The 19,494-nt window shown below is 34.6% G+C and overlaps 1 protein-coding gene across 1 annotated transcript in view; it reads right to left on the reverse strand.

Annotated features, from left to right (window-relative positions):
- The window catches only part of LOC129219253 (importin subunit alpha-3-like), a 202,417-nt gene that overhangs the window by 155,955 nt on the left and 26,968 nt on the right, over nt 1–19,494 (reverse strand). The window lies entirely within an intron of this gene.

Below are 19,494 nucleotides of genomic sequence, written 5' to 3' on the forward strand. Positions count from 1 at the left end.
ATTGATAAAGATGTTCTTAATAACCCCGAAACAAGTGTAATTTAATTTGCACGTTTTTACATTAAAATAGTGTAATTTCTATGTCAATAAATTTTAACATTTAAAATCAACAAAAGTTGAGAGATGTGCGCAAAGTTGCGTGAGACTAATACCAATCATTCGCCCTCGAATACCTTATTGCTTGACCAAGACCAAATATATTCTTTTTTTGAGCGACCACAGTTGGTTATTGTTTTCACTTGTCCGTAGTTGATGTTCTTTCGACTTTAATTTTCTATTCTTTTAATGCAAACTCGTCTGTTCCACGTGTCTTCGCGAGCATGTCCCTCCTCCTGGGCGGTGAAGTTCATGTCCCCGCCATCGATTTTACTTATTCCCGACCCTCTCGATTTTACACAATACTTTTCAGACAAAAACAGCATTCAGTCAACAACGTCCAGCATCCAGCCCCTGGAATTCATTTGAATGTAGACGTCTTGTATTCAAATCATGACTTTTACAAATATAATTCTGATAGGAACCATTTGTAGAAATAAGAAACCCAACGAGTAGGGTTCTACCACAATTCGTGATTGTGAAAAACATAATTTAAATTCAAGACGTCAAAATTCAAATGAAAGCTATGGGCTGGATGCTAAATGTTTCTTTCTTTTCTGTTTGGTATTAATTTTTTTTTTTTGAATTTTTTTCCCCCATTTATGAATAATATTAAATAATGATAATGTTTCAATGAAGCTTTAACACCATTTTAAATCGGGTGTTCCAAAATAGCTTCAATTTTTAAATGTGTAAATTGTAAATAAAATATGCACTTTGAAAAGCATGAGCTTTGTGCAAGAAATAGATAAAAGTCAAAAACAACGTCTTAAAAGCACAAGTAAAAGATGTAAATTATAAGTGTAGAAAATGCATTGCTTGATTGAAAACTTGTGGCTATGTATTTGTTTTTTTATCCAGGATATTAAAAAACTTTGACCTTTGACACTTTGAATTAAAATTCAACTAGAAATTTGGTTTTTCGTACTAATATTCAAGCCGTATGTATCGTATTTATGGTTCAGTTCCCTTCTTGTTGTTTACCTTTTTATAGCGAAATTGAGGCTATATACGAAATTGTTATTCGGTTCCTTAGACTTCACTATGAACAGATGCGACTGCACAGTGCATACACACAAATATATATTGATAAAGATCGGCTAAAATTGAAAAACCTTAGGTTTCGGGGAAATGTTTTAGACGTCAGACAAATTATTTGTCTGAGCTTATGAAAATTTCAGTGTAACACGACTACCGAAAGATTCTTAGAACATGGTGTATTCATCCAGTTAAAAACAAAATGGTCAGTGTTCTCCCCCTTCCCCCATCAGTTCTCTAATTATCTGTAAATTTAAACCAGTGGTTCCCAATCTTTTGCACGTTGCGACCCTTTTTTGACTAAGTAAAGGACCTGTGATCACGTAGCCTACATGTCAGTAAAGTATCGCAAGGTGTGGACCTAACCTGGCAACATTGTGAAAGCTACGTTAGATCCTACATTACAAAACTGCTATGTTAGATTCGATCCACCCCCAACTATACTGTGGTAGGAATAATGTTTCGACCGAAGAAGAAACGCTACACGACCCCATTTGGGGTCACGACCCTGGGAACCCAACCCTGCTTTAAAACAATTTTTTTATACTCATTCATGCTTTAAAGAAATGCAGGTATGTATCATTTTTCTCCTTAGAAAGTCTTCAAAAGAAAAATTCAGTGAAATCCTGTTACAACGTATATCAGTATAACGAAGTACCCGTTTCAACCAAATAAGTTTTCAGTCCCGATTTTGAAGTTCATTGTTACTGGATTTCACTGTATTATGAATTACATGATCAATGTGTACATACCTTGTAAAGAATTTTTTACGAGTTTGGCTCGAGAAATTATTTTCAAAAATGTTTGTTGAGCTGTGGAAAGCATTTTATGCGTTTACATTTGTAGTAACATAGTATAATATAGACAAAAATAGAATCCAAATATCTAGTAAGTATCTAGAATACGGTTTTGGACTCGGGTTTTTTTTTTTTTTTTTTTTTTTTTTTTAGAAATGGTCGCTTTATTTCGAACAAAGTCTCAAAAGAGTGCTGGAAATATTTTGCCAGATTTTTTATGGAGCAAAATATCAAACAGTACCTACCACCTCTTTCAACGAAATTCATTTTTTCTCGAATTTTAAACAATCAAAGAATGGATATTTCAAAAAAGGAAAAAGTACACGACACAGATAGAGGCTTGAAAAATACTCGGAAAAAAATTTACATGAAAACTTCAAAGGAATTTGTAAAATCTTCATCCAACTTTCCCCGCAGGTTAACATTGGATCCGTAGGCTTTCAGACTCTCAGTGAAAAGCATCCTTAAATTTGCTTATAAAGTAGCATTAATATACATATTTATCTTTCTTTGGATGCACCAGCTCCATTGTTTATGCCTTCTTGATGTTGTGAAAAGTAATGGGGGTAGTGCATCCCCAGAAATAGAAATATTCATTAATGCTATATTATAAGCATACTTAAGATAATTTTAATCTTAATTATATCCGTGAATGAATTTGAATAACACGAAAAGGTTCTTCACTGAAGGTCTGCGATGCAACTTTACGCAAAATGCGATACTTCCTTTTTTTTAAATTTACAACGTGAAATTTTTTTTTTTCGGATATAGGGTTTATAGGTGTGAGTCCTATACTCTGGTTTCATGCCAAAAAATAAGGGAAAAAATTTTAAAACAAACCCCTAGAAAAAAGGATGGATTTTGATGATTTTAAAAATATAATAAGTGGTAATACCCCCCATGAGTTAACCAATTTCCTTCATATGTTCTTGCGTACAAACGTAGCACCTCTCTAGCCCCTCAGAAAAGTATTAATGTATAATATAACGATAACTTCCCCTCCAAATAAAAATAATGGCTATGAAACTCAAAAACTGAAAAAAATTGCGGGCGACATTTCCAAAAAAGCGGGACGTGTGAATGGGAAAAGGTGGTCATATTTGGATTCAGGAGGTCATTTAGCACAAGAATTCACAAGAATTATCTCAGAAGCACTCTTTAAAAACTATATCCTTTCTAAACACAAATCAAATCGTGAAGATGTTTCCAAGCATGTGGATTCACTTTCAAAAGCACTCATTCATTCCTTCATTGAAAAATGCCTCCGGAAAAGAGGGGAGTAGTAAATGGAAACGGTCGTTTGCGCTAATGATCGTAAATCTTATACACCTCACCCGGTTTTTCCCCTCAAGAAAGGGGGGACCAGTGAAGGGCGTGGCTTAGTAGAGAAATTGAGCTTTTTCGAAAATATTTCAGATGGTTGGAACTCCGATATTTTTTTAGAAATGGTCGCATCATTTCAAACTTAGTCTCAAAAGAGAGCTGGAAATATTTTGCGTGTTGGGGCGTTCTTAAAATTTCGATAGCACGATTTGCAGCTTTTTTACAGAGCGAAAGGTCCAACAGTACCTCGTTTTCGTAGAAATTCATTTTTTCTCGAATTTTAAAAAATCGAAGAATGGACGTATCAAAAAAGTAAAAACTAATATACACAGACATAGGCTTGAAAAATACTCAGAAAAAAAATTGACCCGAAAACTTCAAAGGAATATTGTAAAATAACCTTTAACTTTCCCCGTAGGTTAGCATTGGATCCGAAGCTTTCAGACTCTCAGTGAAGAGCACCCTTAAGGCTGTTAAGTTTTAAAAAGTTCTGCAGGAGAGCTTATGCCTGCTAATCTAACGTTACACAACCCGGGATTTGAAGCGACAGTCCCATATTTTGAAAAAGTGTTCTGCATCCCAAGGAACTTCGATACGGGACGGATAAAGTCCCGTATTCTAGCAGATAACAATGTTTTACAGAACAAGACATCGTTTAAAGGGAAAAAAAGTAAAACAAAAAATGTGAAATACAATGAGCAATAAAGAAAATTATGTGGCAGCAAATGCCAAAATTGTTTTCATTTTGATTTGGTTTGCATGTTTTGGCGGCAGACCATGAGAAGTCAAAAAGTTGCTTTTTTTTGCTCATTGACTAATGTTGGAAATGTATCTGGGCTCTGGGGCCTCCGCAGCTCTGTGGTAGAAGCTTTGTCTTCTAAGCCGGAGGTCATGGGTTCAATTTCCGCCGGTGCCCTGGCCGGAAAATGACCCATTTCCTTCTCTTTTGTTGTAAATCTTTCTGGATGATTGTCCGGAGACACACATCCTTTTGAACTCTGACCCTTTTCCTGTTGTCATCAACTAACTGCATTTTTAAAAGTTTTTCCCCACCCTCACTTTGTGTCTAAAGACAGCTTAAAATTGCATTTTAAAATCAGAAAATTAATTTCCAAGGAAAGGCCTCCGACCCCCATTCCGTTCTCCAATGTCACCATAACTTAAAATGGAAAATTATAGTGATATTTATTAATTGGTTTATAAAATTATTTCCCCATTTTTTGAGCAATCACAAATTGCTATCATTGGCCCGTAGTTGACGTTTCTTCGATTTAATTTATCTATGCTTATAATCAACTCATCTGGTTCACAAGCCTCGGGAGCATGTCCCTCTTTCTGGGTGGCGGTGTCCGTGTTCCTCGGAATCGCCTAATTTATACTCTATTACCCTGTCGATAATACATAAATCTTCTTTGGACAATCCAGTGTCTAGCCCCTGGCATTCACGTCATGAATTTAAATTATGGTTCATGTATGTTTTTTTGATTGAAATAGGAGCTATTTGTAGAAACAAGAAATCTTGACGAGTGGTCTTATCGCAATTCGTGATTGCAAAAAACAATGTATTAAAGACGTCAAAACTCAAATGAAATTATTGGCCTACCCTGGACATTTTGTATGGCTACTTTAATTTTTCCTCTTTTTAAAATTAATAAAATAGTATACATATTATTCAATTTTTGAATTATAAATTGATTTACCCTGAAAGCCAGGGAGGCAAGTGCACGGCATGTCAGTTTTCCAGGTTGGGGGCAAATTTAATTCATTTTATGGAGAAAAAAAGCACTAAAAACATGCAAAAATACATTGTTTTTCAAAAGCCAGGGCCCATATTTGTCAAAATGACCGGCCTGCCTCCTGCAGGCACCCATAATGGAACACCGACCGACCATCTCTCGTGGTCTTGCGTCTCTGCTACGGGTCAGATCTGAAATAAACACATTTAACAAAATTCTACGGAGGTCTGAAGTATAACATGTGACTAATCATGAAGATTCCAATGAAATACTTAATAATTCGTTGCTTTTTGAAAAACATAGACACCACCGTTCGTTTTATTGAGTACCAACCAACTCAGGACTCCGACCGGGGCCTTCGCGATTCTCCTCCTCTGCTACTCTCTTTTTCTCCGGGCCAAACATTGAGGGGTTGGAGGAGCGTGTGACGTCATTCGTTGAGTCGAAAGGTCGAAGAAGTGTCCAAGTTCAAATCGGACATCGGCTCTTCAGATTACTTCAGCATCTTTAGTTGCACTGACTAAGTACGTTTTCGAGAAATTTAAACCAGAATTTATTTTACTGGGAAAATTTCAAACTGACCAACTCAAAGCACGCTTTGGTCAATATCGACAAATGAGTGGGGGGAATTATAACATTTCTTACAGGCAAATACTAGAGTCAGAACATAAATTAAAAATTTTAAGCTTAATGGATTTATATTCTGACAAAGTTGGACACTTTCAAATCAAACAGTTGGCGTGGGAAGATTCAGCACCAACAAATAGATGTAATGTTCCTGATGGTTTGTACAAAGTGCTCAACTCGACAGATAATGTTGAACTAAGCGAACCAGTTTTGTCAGTTTTAATTTATATAGCAGGTTATGTAAGTTTTCAAGAGACTCAACGCATAAAATGCAAATATTGCCCTGAAAGATTGTGTAAAGATAAGGATTTAAAATTTGAAAGTTCTAAAGATATTCATCAATATCTTATGCTCACTGACAGATGGAGCTTAAAATGGCCACAAAAATTTCCTGTTGATATTGCTGTCGAATCGTACTCAATATTTCAAAAATTAATATCGAAACCATATTAGGAAGAATTTTTAAAAATGGGAAACCAGAAAAGCATCTTTGTTCAACTTGTCATGGAGAAAGTTGAGCTAATTGAAGTTGGCGGAGATTGGGAATGCATATGTGGCAACGATAACATTATTCTAGGAAGTAAATGTGTGTCTATTTTAGCAAATATGTTTCTTAATAATTATTCTAAGGTGAGAAATGACAGGAAGAAAGCGCAAAATAACAAAAGAAAACTATTTTCACACGTCAATGAGTTTCAGTTGCAAATGTTCCGTGAGAAATCTTCAAAAAACCAGCATTTCCTCAGTGGGCATTGATCAGTATTTAAAGTAATACATATGCGTATTTCATTTCAAACTGTGACTATCATTTGATTGGCAACGGTCTTATTTGCATTTTCTTTATAAGTAATGAAAATTGTAAAACCATGAATGGTTCAAAGATTGAATGGAAACGTCAATATGTTTCAATGAAGTAATAAGTAACTTGTATTGGTACGCCATTTTAGTCAACAACTTACTGAATTGCTACTTTTTATATACATTAACCATAGCTACCTCACTAAAAAATGGCTGGGATTTATTTGCTCTTTACTTGCTATAAAAGTAGTTGATGCAAGCACAATTTTGTTATTGATTTAGTAATAAATTTTGATCTTTTAAAATGTCTGATGCGTATCTTTTGTTCATTATTTTCACATCTCCTTTGTTTCAAATCGCAAAAAGTTTGATATTGATCATTACTTTGAGAGTATCTAGTTACTTACGGATTTCATGTTAAGTAAGGGTTTATTTTTTAAATGTTTTTGTTTGAAAAATCGTATTATTGAAAACTTTACTTAAGATTGTGTGAAAGAGACCATGTTTTGATGATTGCTTATTATAGTTGTGAATAATATTTTGCTAATACTATTTAAAAAAAAACAGATGATTTGAAAAAAGCAAAAGTTGCAACTTTATATTTTACGGAAAAACAAAATATGTATGTTTTTTTTTCTTTTGTCCTTGTTCTATTGCATCTTTTGCCAAATTTTTAGTGCTTTACCTCCTACGGTTCGTGAGTTATGAGCATTTTCGTAAACGGCGTCCCCCCACTGCTTTCCCCCTCCCCCGGGGATGTCGACCGCCGAGGAGGGGGGGGGACGATATGTGTTTTCATAATCACTTTAGTGCCTGCAACAATAATCAGAAATAATTTTGCGTCAGGTCTTCCATGAATACTCAAAATCCCCCTTCAGATCCCGAACTATACTGCGAATAGTGTTTGAGCTTGCTACTGTCATTTTGTTTTTCAGCACATTAACAGTACTTAAATAGTTTTAACAGGCTGAATAATGATATTTTGGGTTTTATTTATATGAAAAAAATCAAACAATTTTGATTTAGAATTTTTCTTTTTAAAAAAAGGTCGTTTTGCGTATTTTATTTAAAATTTTTGCCTGTTTGCTAAAAATGGAATTTTACTCAGAAACTAACAAAGATAGGACCATAATCATATTTAGCTTTTATAAAGCCCTTGTTTTGTTGCATCGATTGTCATTTTTTTTTCAGTGTATTATCCACAGTAGTTCTCGAGTTATGAATGTTTTAGCAAACGGCTCCCCCCAATGCTTCCCCCCTCCCCCGCAGTTGTCGGCCACCCAGGGGGGCGATGACATGTTTCATAATCACCATAGAGCCTGTAACAATAATCAAAAATGATATTGCGTCAGCCTTTCCATGTATGTTCAACCCCCTTCAGATCCCGGTCTATCTACTTAGAATGGCAAGGAAGGACTCAAAGTGTGACGTACAAAACGCAGTGTTCGGCCCGGAGAAAGAGAGAGTAGTAGTGGAGAATCGCGAAGGCCCCGCTCCGACCCATGCTCTGTCGCCATTATGATGGGCCGGACCTAACTTTAGCCCCATTCCCCTGTCATTTAGGATTGTCAATCGCCCCCTCTTCGTTCTTTAAACAATTTCACCTTTGTGCTCCTCCAATATTCATATAAAAACAAATTTAAAATTCCAACTATGAATCAAAATTTGCAGCGTGTGTCACGACAGTGCCATTTTCGCACGAGGAGAATAAACAACGAGTGCCTAATGCTCCGTCAAATCCGATCCGAATGATGAGAAACGTGAAAGTATACGAAGGGAGCCTTTCAATCTGTCGAATGCTTTGCGCATGCGCAAATCTATAGGTCAGATACCGAATCCGCTCCCGATGGTTGGAGCTCCAACCACTGCGTTCTTTCTTTCTAGTTCCCTATCCATTTCCTGATCCCTCCTGAAGTTTTGCTGTTGATTACAATAACGAGCAATGTGCCCCTCCTGGATACATCGGTAACAAACTATGGGCCTCTGTTGGCCTTCATGTTTATGATAGAATCTAAGGTTATCCCCTCCATGTGTCGGACGAAAACTCTGCTGTTGCCCAGCATTTTGGTTACCCACAGAAAATTCTTGAAACTGCGTCTGCACTGCTTCAACTTGGTTACCAAGATTTTCAACAATCTGAGCATACTTAGATGTGTGCTCGACAAGTGCATGTGTAAGCCCAACCTCTGCTCCCTGAACCACATTAATGTGAGAGTTTTGCTACCTTAAGGATTTCTCGATTAGCGAGGCCTGTTCTTTGGCCTGCGTGAAATCTTTTGGGTTATGCAATATTAATTCTGCCTCTATGTCATGCCTTAGAAGCAGTTCGCTTTTAAAGCTTGGCGTGACTACATCCTCCCCGTCCTCTTTCTTGAAGCATTTTAAAGCCAAACTGTCTACCCGAGTTACAAAATCCTGTACTAATTCAGCGGGCGCCTGGCATGCAGATGTAAACTCATTTAGGATATCCGCACCAAACTTATCTGTACCAAAATGAGCAATTAGTTTGTTCTTTAACTCCTCATAATTGACTACTCATTTATGTCAGCTTCCAATCTTACTATATTTACTAGATGTACTTCATTCCATTTGGCTAAATTTTTGAAAATATCAAGCTTAGAGAAAAAAATCTTGATACATTCTGTTTGGTAAGATCAGGCAACAAGGCTATCGGCCCAGGATTTTGCAGTACCTGGTCATTCCCAGGGGTCTCAATTACAGCATTATTAACTTCGGTGTTATTTACAGACATGATTCAAGAAAATTATTACAGTTAGTATGCATAAAAATAAATATCAAAATATGGTCACCTTCTACCACCAATTATACAAAACATTTGATGAACTCACTCACCATATCCTGGTCACACAGCACCATTTTGTTCTAATTCTAAGCAAATATAATTACAAATTTAAAACTTGCGTGGTGTTATCATGATTTAAAACAAGTTCAGCAAGGTGAGGGAATCCAACAAACATTTTTCAAAAATATACCCTTAAATTTCAAAAACATTCCGAAAAGGGACCACCTAACTTCCCTTCCTCTTATTAACCAACAAATAGTCTAAAAATGGCGTTTCTAACAAATATTTTCGAGGGAGAACCTGCAAACACTCCTACTTATGCGCGTATATTCAGGGCCCGACTAACTGAAAATGAGGCCCTAGGCCCTTTAATTTCAAGGCCCCATGAATACTCTAAAACCTGGTCCGAATGCATTTTTAGGGCTTTGTCACTGACAAAACTATATAAATTATTTATCATGTGCATTCATAAGTCCCCTTCAAGGTACCTCATGATCGTGACATGGTAAACTCGATACTGGCAGATTTAATAAAAAATTCTCTTCTAACTAAAAGTCATTATTTTTTTAATTATTACTTTAAAAATGCATGTATTCTTTTCATAGTTGTAATGCTATGCATAATTCCTTAAGTAATTTGAGGCCCCTTAGGAGTATGGGGCCCCAGGTCCAGGCCTAGTTGGCCTGTGCGTAACCAGGCCCTGCGAATATTAAACAACTGAACAACAAACAAATTCATTACTATCTTCAAATTTTATTTACGAAAGCAATTTTAGTATTTCATTATGTTTGGTACAAAAACTGGTAAAAAGAGATGCCATTTCAATACTGCAACCTTTCTTTTATAAGGAAAAAAGTACAATTGAGGATCTGAATAGCTACTGGAAAAACTTCACGAATCCACAAACGAATCAAAAGTTTAAAGGTTTAGATTAGATAATAGATCCAGAATACTAGTACAGAAACTATTTTTTTTTTTTTCATTCTTGTGTGTGTGTGTGTTGTACTCGAAACACTTAAATTTTCATTCAAACTCTTTGAACGATACATTATTCCAAAAAATATAAAAAAACATGCTTCAGTTCTTAAGACTTTTCTAAATTTTATTTTCATTAGTCTCATCTCCCCCACCCCCTCCTTGATGCATTACTCAATCGCCCCTCCCAACAGGATCGTCTGGATCCGCCACTGTCTGTCGATAAGGTGCACAAAGATATAGTATGGGTAAAAAGGTGGAAGCAAGATTATGCATTGAAAAAAAATAGGAAAAACAGGAAAATTTTTGAAAATTTTAAAGAAGTAGGAAAATAGGAAAAAATAGGTCTGCGGACCCTGCAAGTTGCAGAAAGGTTTCAAATGAGTTTCGAACGTGCCAGAACGAAAGAAGTTGGACAAAGGATTGCACCTAAAGGGGTTTTCCATTCATCTCCCCTTTTTACAGAGGTGGAAATAGTCAAAATGTCCGTCGAAAAGGGCGAAAAGTTTCGGGTAGGTTTTTTGGTATTCTCAGGACTTAAATTTTCTGACCTCCCCGGGCTCTTTCCTTGATCGCTTCGAGACAATAAACTGTGGTTTTTCCAAAAAAATTACATTTCCAGAAGTTGAGAGTCTACTGTACATCAGCACCTACCAGGGCTAGTAGTACTATCTCTTGCCCCGACACATAGGAGAGGTTGTCCTATTACCTCCCCACTGGTTACCTCCATTTTTTTTTAATTTTGGCACTTATATCCCTTTGCTTCTCACTGCCTCATATGTAAAGTAAATAAAGTAAAACCTGTAAAGTTGACCACCTGTCTAAGTTGACCACTATTTTCAGGCACAGAAATAGATCTTATCATATAATTCAACCTCTATAAGTTGACCACTAAAGTTGTGCACCGCAAGTTGTTAACTTACACAGGTTTCACTGTAACAGCACAATAGTATTGTTTCACTGGAACAAAAAAAGGCAGTTTTCCCATTTTCAGGCCTATAAGTGACATGTAATAAAAATTATAGGAATTATTAGAAAAACGTAGGAGTTTTAACAAAAATATAGAGAGTTTTGAACAAAATATTACAGGAATCACAGTACAAAGTCTAAAAGTCCCCGTAACTTCACAGGGGTCTGTCCAGGATTTTTCACAGAGTCTGTTTTTTGTGAAAAATCAAATAATTTTGCAAAAAAAAATTTTTTAGTTTTTTTTTATTAAAACGAATTTTTAGAATTTAGAGAGGGCACAAACTGCATAATTTAAATTTAAAGTTAAGTGTTTTCCTCTTCTATGTTGAGAATATCATTCTGGGGTGTTTTTCTAGTATTTGGTGGGGGGGGGGGGCATTGCTCTCTCAAGTAGCAATATTTATCTCCCATTCTACATTATGTTAAATTATACTAGAAATATTTTTGTACAACATTTAAAATAATTGTAACAAAAAAAAAAAAAAATCAGACAAGGTTTTAGCATTTAACTTTTTGACCCAAGACACTCTTAAAAAACACACAGAATTTCTGTAAAACTTATTAATTCCGTGATTTTACCAAAAATAAAGATATTTTATTTGTTTACCACTTAACAAAGCGTACTAAACTTTAAAGATTCAAAAAATCGGATTCCCATAGCAGATGCAAAGAGATCGCTATTCTCAAAGTGAAGGCATCAAAAGTATAAAAACGGCTTGTGAAAGAAATATTTTTGGTAAAATAATTTTAAAATTGCATTTTAGAGTGCTATGATAAACATATTATTAATATCTGTGGACACAGTTGAAGCAAAAAAAAAAAAATAATAATAAAATAAACCATTGATTCAGCATTTTAATTTTTGACTCATAAAAGAAAATGGAATTTTGCTTTAAAAACTTGAAATGAGTGTTCTAACAAAAATAGACTTATCATTTATTCGCATCCTAAATGAAGCGAAGTTAGCTTGAAAAAAGAACAAAGTATGATTCTCATATCAGATGTTAAAAGTTGGTATTTTTCAAAATGTAGACATCTAAAGAAAAAAAACGGCAAGTAAAAGAGTTTATTTAAAGTTAATCATCCTTGTTAGCATCGAAAAATCAAACCCATATAATTTTCTCCCAAAATAACAGTTAAATGTTGCACCCGCACCATAAAAATGCAAATATTGACAAGCTGGTAAAATGATGAGAATATTTTCTAATCAAGTCATTATAAAGGTTTAACGCCAGACGCTAAATGGCGATCATTTTAAAGTTGGTAACCCTCTCGGAAGCAATCATATTTTTCCCTTACCCTTACTATCCCTTTTGCAGTTCTAAGTTCATTTCGTTGATATATATTATTATTATTGTTTATTAAATCATGAGCAGGGAGAAAAGCGCTTACCAACCCACCACTTACCAACCCACCCCCTTTTCAGAAAAGTTTACAACAACACTGCTGCTAATTAGCTGTGATAAAACCAAACTTATTTTCAGCTGTTAATTTCTTTCCAATAAACAAACAACAAGCATTATATGTATTTGGCAGTAGCAATTTATCGCTTGCAGGAGCATCACAAGAGTGACTTTTTTTTCTTTGCAAAATTAGATTTTGTATAAGCTGATCCTTCTAATTTGACTTTAAAAAAGGTTTCAAAACTTATCGGTTTAGGTTTAATATGAGTTATTTTGCTTTCAGATTTGCTCTTTCAATAAACAATTTGTGAAAGATCTGTTCTTGTTTATCAGAATTTTGTGAAGGGTTCGTTTTCGTCGATTGGATTTTTGTGAAGGGTCCGTTAACGTACCCAAATATCCTCTGGCCAGACCAGAGCATTTTTTAACATCGGTACTACGCGACACCAATGTCGCGAAGTGAAAAAGTTCTGTCGCCTAGAAGATGCAAAATCAAACTACTGAGCGACATTGAAAAATTCAACAATGGTTCCACTCCTCGTTTTTGTAAACGGATTTCAAACCTTTCTTTCTTTTCCTCTTGAGCAACAGAACTACATCAGACATTTTCCAGCTGTGAACCAAAAGCAGTTTTTCTCTTTTTTTCCTACTCGTTTAAAACCGTCCGACTGGGTTCGAAAACATGTTATCCCTTGCGGGTTAAGGGGTGCTAATCGTTGTCGCCATCCAGTCATCATTGTACATTGGGCAGACTCAGTAGTGTAAATTCTAGACAGTGATTCACTCGGGGTGTGGTGATTTTTAGCGGGAACTTGAGGCTTATAAACAAAATGGGCAGTTTGCGAACGAAAGGCGTTTTCGTTGAGGGAAATTTTTTTTTCTTGCCACCACTCAGCATGAAACGTTCTTCCCTTCAACAAAAAGGTAAGAGAAATATATGATTAGACTTTGATTTAAATTTGTTATTTAATTCAAACACATACGCTTTTTGTTTTAATATATGGGTGAATAAATAAGAAGAATGTCGGGATATGGCTTAGAGCGGGGGGTTTTTAACCTTTTTTACTCATGGGCTGGCTACATTGCAAGTTTTTGGAGATGAGGCGGGCCAACAATACTTTAGTTCATACGGTTTAGTTCGCAGCCCCCCCCCCCCCTCTTCAACCCGCCACATTCATCCATAACTCCTTTTAGAATAAGCGCTCAGTAGCACGGAGCAGGGGCAGATACAGAAAAACCTTTTGAAGGGGGCCCGGTAAATTGAATGTCGCCCTCCCCCCCCCCACACGCACATACATTCGATGTTTCATAATAAAGTTTTCATGAATTTATTTTAAAATGTTTTGTTTATTTTTTTATTATTCCTTCTGATCAATATGAATCTACTTCAATAAGTTCATGGATATTATTTACTAACCAGAAAATCGCCCGTCAAGGTATGACGGGTGAAAATTGCTTCTACATTTGAACAAAAGCATTGCCTGTTTGGTGATATTTTGATACTTAAAATTGTAACCCTAACTCCAATGGATTAACCCAAAACTCCCGTAGGTAGCATTCATTGTTGACCATTTTTTCTTTTCTTTATTCCCCTGAAAGGACAGTCTTACCAGTAAAACTGTTTAGTTGCCGGATCGAGTTCAGCCTTGTCACAATCGAGTCTTTCCCTGCATGTTAAACATTACCAAAACAAATTATCATGCCGTGGCCCAAGTTTCATTGTTGAAACACGCGGGTTACTCGATCATTTGCTATTATATATGAGGATATGATCCCTTTCGAAACTAAAAGCTGGACTCGACCATGCATGTATTTGTCTTCCAGAAAGTGATAAATGCTAGCCAAATGTTCGTTTGTATCATGACTCAACATATTTAAAAAATACTAATTGTTCTATGTTCTTATTTGTAACAAGCACATCTGTTTCGTTTCAAATGTGCATATTTGATGTGTCTGTTCTTGGTTATGCAGAAATAAATGACCTGGGTCATTTTCCAAACTTTTGCCTAAACAACATTTTAAAAATTTCAAACATAAATATCATCAACTGTTTTATTTCGGGAAACATTTCTTGTAATAGTTTATTTTTAAGGGTACAATCATATTTGAGGCAGTGAGAAGCAAAGGGATGCAAGTGGCAAAATTAAAAAATTGGAGATAACAAGTGCAAATGGTAGGTGAACCCTTTCTCTGTTTTGGGGCAAGAGATGGTACTAGCCCTGGTAGGCGCTGCTATACAGCATGATTTCGAAAACAAATCCAATGAAAGCCTACCTAGGACGTTATCTTTATATGCGTTTTACTCAAAACTTGAAAATGTCCACTTGCATCCCTTTGCTTCTCACTGCCTCAATTAAGCTTAGTATTTCATAAAGATATTTTACTTTAAAAGTAAATTTTTCACCTTCAATGTCATGAGTGCTACTGGACAACATGACAGTATTTTTACGAAGTATTTAAGTGTTTATTTTTACAAAAATCATACATTTTATGAATAAAAAATTTGTCCCTTGAATCACATTAAAAAAAATAATATTTTTTAAATAAAAATGCACAATATTCATCGTCATTTGTGTTACCAAGTATCATATTTTCACCGCCTGTCAAAATTATTAATGGAAAAAAAAAATTTAAAAATAATATTGTTAGGAAGATAACATTGCTTTTAAGTAAGCTAAAAATTTTAATAGAGTTATTATGCATTTCTTTTGTTTTTTTGATTTGAATTTTAGAACTTGTTTACTAGGTAACACTCACGACACATATGGTTAAACTTTGTTAAGATGTGCCGTTTCCGTTTATAATCGTGATTTTTCCAAGAAACTGCCATATGATTTCTTTCATTTTAACTACACATTAAAAATATATATATATAATAATAATATTATTGATTCCATCTAGGGAAAAATTAGTGAACGAATCGCAATAATACGTTACTTTGAGTTCGAAACCAGTGAGTTAAATCTATTCTGCCACTTTGGGCATCTGACTCCAGCATTACTTCTTTAGCAAACAAAACTGCTTTTGTTCAAAATATGCAGTGTATTTTGTGCTCTTTTTAATTATCTATATCCCTAACCTTACTAAAGATAGTCTAGAATGCGATTTTAAGTTTACAAATTAGAAAATTTTCCTGAGATGGGAAATCTTCTGGGATGGGAGGCCTTTCAATCTCTCCTCCTCTTTCCGTAGATCGTTTAAAACAGCATTTTCAGAGTTACAATTTCAAACAATTTCTGAGGGAGCTTCCAAACCTCTTCTCCTCTACCAATACCAAAGATAAATAGAATGCATTTTTAAGGCAGCAAGTTAGAGAAATTTCCTGGTGTGCGGCTTCGAGTCTTTCCTTCACGTAATATCATGAAAATATGGTATTAACCTGCGTTTTTAGTACTACAATTGCAAAACAATTCCAGCGGAGAACCCCCGAACCTCCCTCTTCTTTACACAATTGGAGATAATATTTGCATTTTTAAAAGGTTTCAATTTTGAAAAATAAGCGAGAGAGGGGGGGGGGGGGGGGTCCTCCAACCCATTAATATTACAAAAGACAGTAGAATGCATTTCTAAGATTACAAATGAGAAAAATTTCCTGGGAAAGGCCTTGAAATCTCTTCATAGACAGGGGAGCCACTTCTCCCCTAACATTACCAAAGATCGTCTAAAATAAGTTTTTAAGACTACAAATTTGAACCCCGGACCCCCTTAATTCCAAGTTAATATTATAATGCAAGATGTTCTCTTTTCCTAGGAATCTAATAAGAGAGCTTGACTGCTTACAATCAGGTTCTTTTTCTCAATATCTAGATCTATTAAAGATTTACTCATAAACCAGAAGCTGAACCTATTCTCTTTGTATGTATTTAAGATACGCTTGAAATAATTATAGGGCCGCCAGTTCTATATGTCCCCTACCAGGGTGGCGACAGGAACTGTGAAAAAAGGTTCCCCGACTTTTCCCTGATTAAGTTCACCGAATTTCCCTGATTTACGCAGTATTTTAAACGTTTTAAGTTGTGTAAAATTGTTGAACTAAAGATATATTTTTAAAAGATGCTACTTTTTTAATAAAATGATTAAAAAAAACATATCAAGTCAATTTTTTTTGGAAAAAAAAAACTACGAAACCGTATTATATTAAATTTTTCTACATGGAAAGATTAGAGAAAATTTAAAAAAAAATACTTTACTCCCAGAAACCACTTAGCATAAGAATTTTAAGAAACTATTAAAATTACTCTTAAAAACATGTGTATGTATGATAGAACTAAAAAGTAATTGAAATTATTTTTAACTAAGTTTTCAAACAGTATAATAATTATTTCAATAATAACAAGTAACAGTGAAAGAATAGAAGTAATATAGTTATTCTTATATAAATAATTGACATATTTATGCAAAACAGATGAAACCATTTGATATCTATTCATAGGGAGCTCTTCTCTAATCAAGAACATAGGTTTTAATGAATGAATACAGCATTTTAACAATAAAAAATAAAGATATTTAAAGTAAGATAAAACAACGTCAAAAAAGCACAAACTGCCAATTACAGCAGACACGTGTTCCGGCGTTTCAGGGAACGCTTTTCTCAATGCAAAAAGTAATGAGCTTATGGACGAAAAGATATCCGACAAAAGATATTTACTTAAGCACACAAGTTAACTCTATTTCAAATGATTTTAACAGTATGTAATTAAAAAAAAATCTTAGATTGCTTTTGTAACAAACAACTTTGAAATGCAAGAAAAAAAAGAAAAAAAAAGCAATTAGTTAATTTCAAAATATATAAAAGAATACAACTTGGTTATAAAATTAAAGAATTACTTAAGTCTGAAGAAAAGAAAACCTTCATAATCTGCGGTGACAACAAATAGTATAACGGCAAAAAACAAAGTTTAGTTCAATTTTAGCAATGAAATTAAAAATGCGACGAAGTAATAACTTTTAAGCTTTTATAGTATTAATTCAAAAACCAAAGATTCCTTCTTGAAATCGTAACTACAGACGCTAATTACTTCGAGACAATGGAATAAAGGCAAAGGAGCTAAGGCATTAATGAAGGCTTCCTCTTTGCCTGTATGGTTGTTTATTTTACATAGCATTGAAAGCGTAAAAGGAAATTTCAAGCTAGGTAAAATAAACAACCTAACAGACACAGAAGCAATCTTAGAAAGTTCATCCTGTGGTTAATACGTAAGATTCAATTCTTTGACGTTGAGGAAAAAAGATGCACAAATATGCGGCAGTGTATAATGGCACCTCATTAATTTTGTTTTTTTTTTTTGAACAGATAATTGGCGGAAAATGCGTAGGGAATTAAAGTATAGAATTTTGTAAAGCAAAAAAAAATTTTTTCTTCATAAAATCAATTTTCCCTGATTTTTTGTAATTTTTACAAAATTCCCTGATATTTCCCCGACTTTTCCCTGATCTGCCGCCACCCTGCCTACGTTTTTGATCTCACGACGGATATAAGAGGATATATATAGCAACAGTTAGACATTTAATTATTTTAAACTTATGTCGCCTAGTGAAAATTTCTTAAAAAATGCTCTGGGCCAGACCCTTGCTTCAGCATGTCTAAACCTTGGATTTTTTCCAAATTTTAGAATGTTACTATTTTGCATTGCATTCTCTTTTCAATTTCTGAGAGGCCTGAAGCATTTTTCACAGATCTCAAACCAGCAGACCACCTATGATTTTGAACACTCCAGATAACCATGAATTCTCTCGGGTACCGTATTTTCCTGTGTATAATCTGTTAAAAAAGGCAAAGTTTATGAGGTGTGGACTATCTGTAATTTTTTTTTCTTAACACCAACGCATTGAACCTTAATATTTACAGTAGGATTCACTGATAGAGACCGCGCGCCGACTGAATGTTGTTTATTTTACAAAGCTTGCATGTTCTTTTTCGCTGCCTGCCAGTATGTTGGTTGCTTGAATGTTCCACTTACGCAATTCAGGCCATGTAAAATAAAAAAGAATACAGTGAATTAGGAAGCCATTTGCACATGGCTAGACTGTATGTTCCTTTGTCTTGACTCTGGTTTTTAAGTAATTAGCGTACTATAATCATGATTTCAAGAAGAAATCATTATATTTTAGATTATATTTCAGATTAACAGGGGTAGAAGTGATCGACTTGTCACATATAGGACATTTTCCACAAAAAATATAGGACAAATATAGAACACATTATATGAAGTTTCGCTATGAAAAAAGAAATAATACATACATATTAATTTATTCTTATCAATGATTTGTTTAAAAAAACCCTCAAACAAAATTATAACTTACACCTGAAATGACTTTCCTGTAGTTGAAAGAATAATTTTTGAAAAAAGTGTACTTTGTAGACCAAAAAAATGTGAAATTTATTGATAATTAACACAGCAACTCACAATTTTTGCAGGGATAGAAGTGTCACAAACATAGCTTATATAAATAAATAAAAACCGTCTTTGTGTTGAGAACTAACAGGAAATAACCAATGCTTTGTAGCAAATATACAGATATTTTGTTCAATAAAATTCCACAAAAAGAAAAGATTGCAAAAAGACTATTAGAACATTCTGATCAGAAAATGCACTGAACACAAAAATATACCCACGAAAACAAAAACCGAAATAAAAACACGCTGGAAAACAAAATAAACTGCTGGTTGCCGAACGCAAAATTCTAAAACCAGCTTCAGAATTCATTCTCGAAACTCCACCCACTACAATGACGTCATATTGCTGTAGCCAATGAGAGAAGATGCTTGTTGCAGGATTTAGTGAGTTGCGTTTTTTAATTTTAAATTCGTTTGCACACGTACTTTCCACGAAAAATCCGAAGTCAGATAGCTTATTTACTGTTTTTTTAAAGAAATTGGATTAAAAAAAAAACTAGAATATAGGAAACATAGGACATTTCCCAAAAAT

This window comes from Uloborus diversus, chromosome 3 (genome assembly GCF_026930045.1).
Source record: "Uloborus diversus isolate 005 chromosome 3, Udiv.v.3.1, whole genome shotgun sequence".
Classification (NCBI taxonomy): Eukaryota; Metazoa; Arthropoda; class Arachnida; order Araneae; family Uloboridae; genus Uloborus; species Uloborus diversus.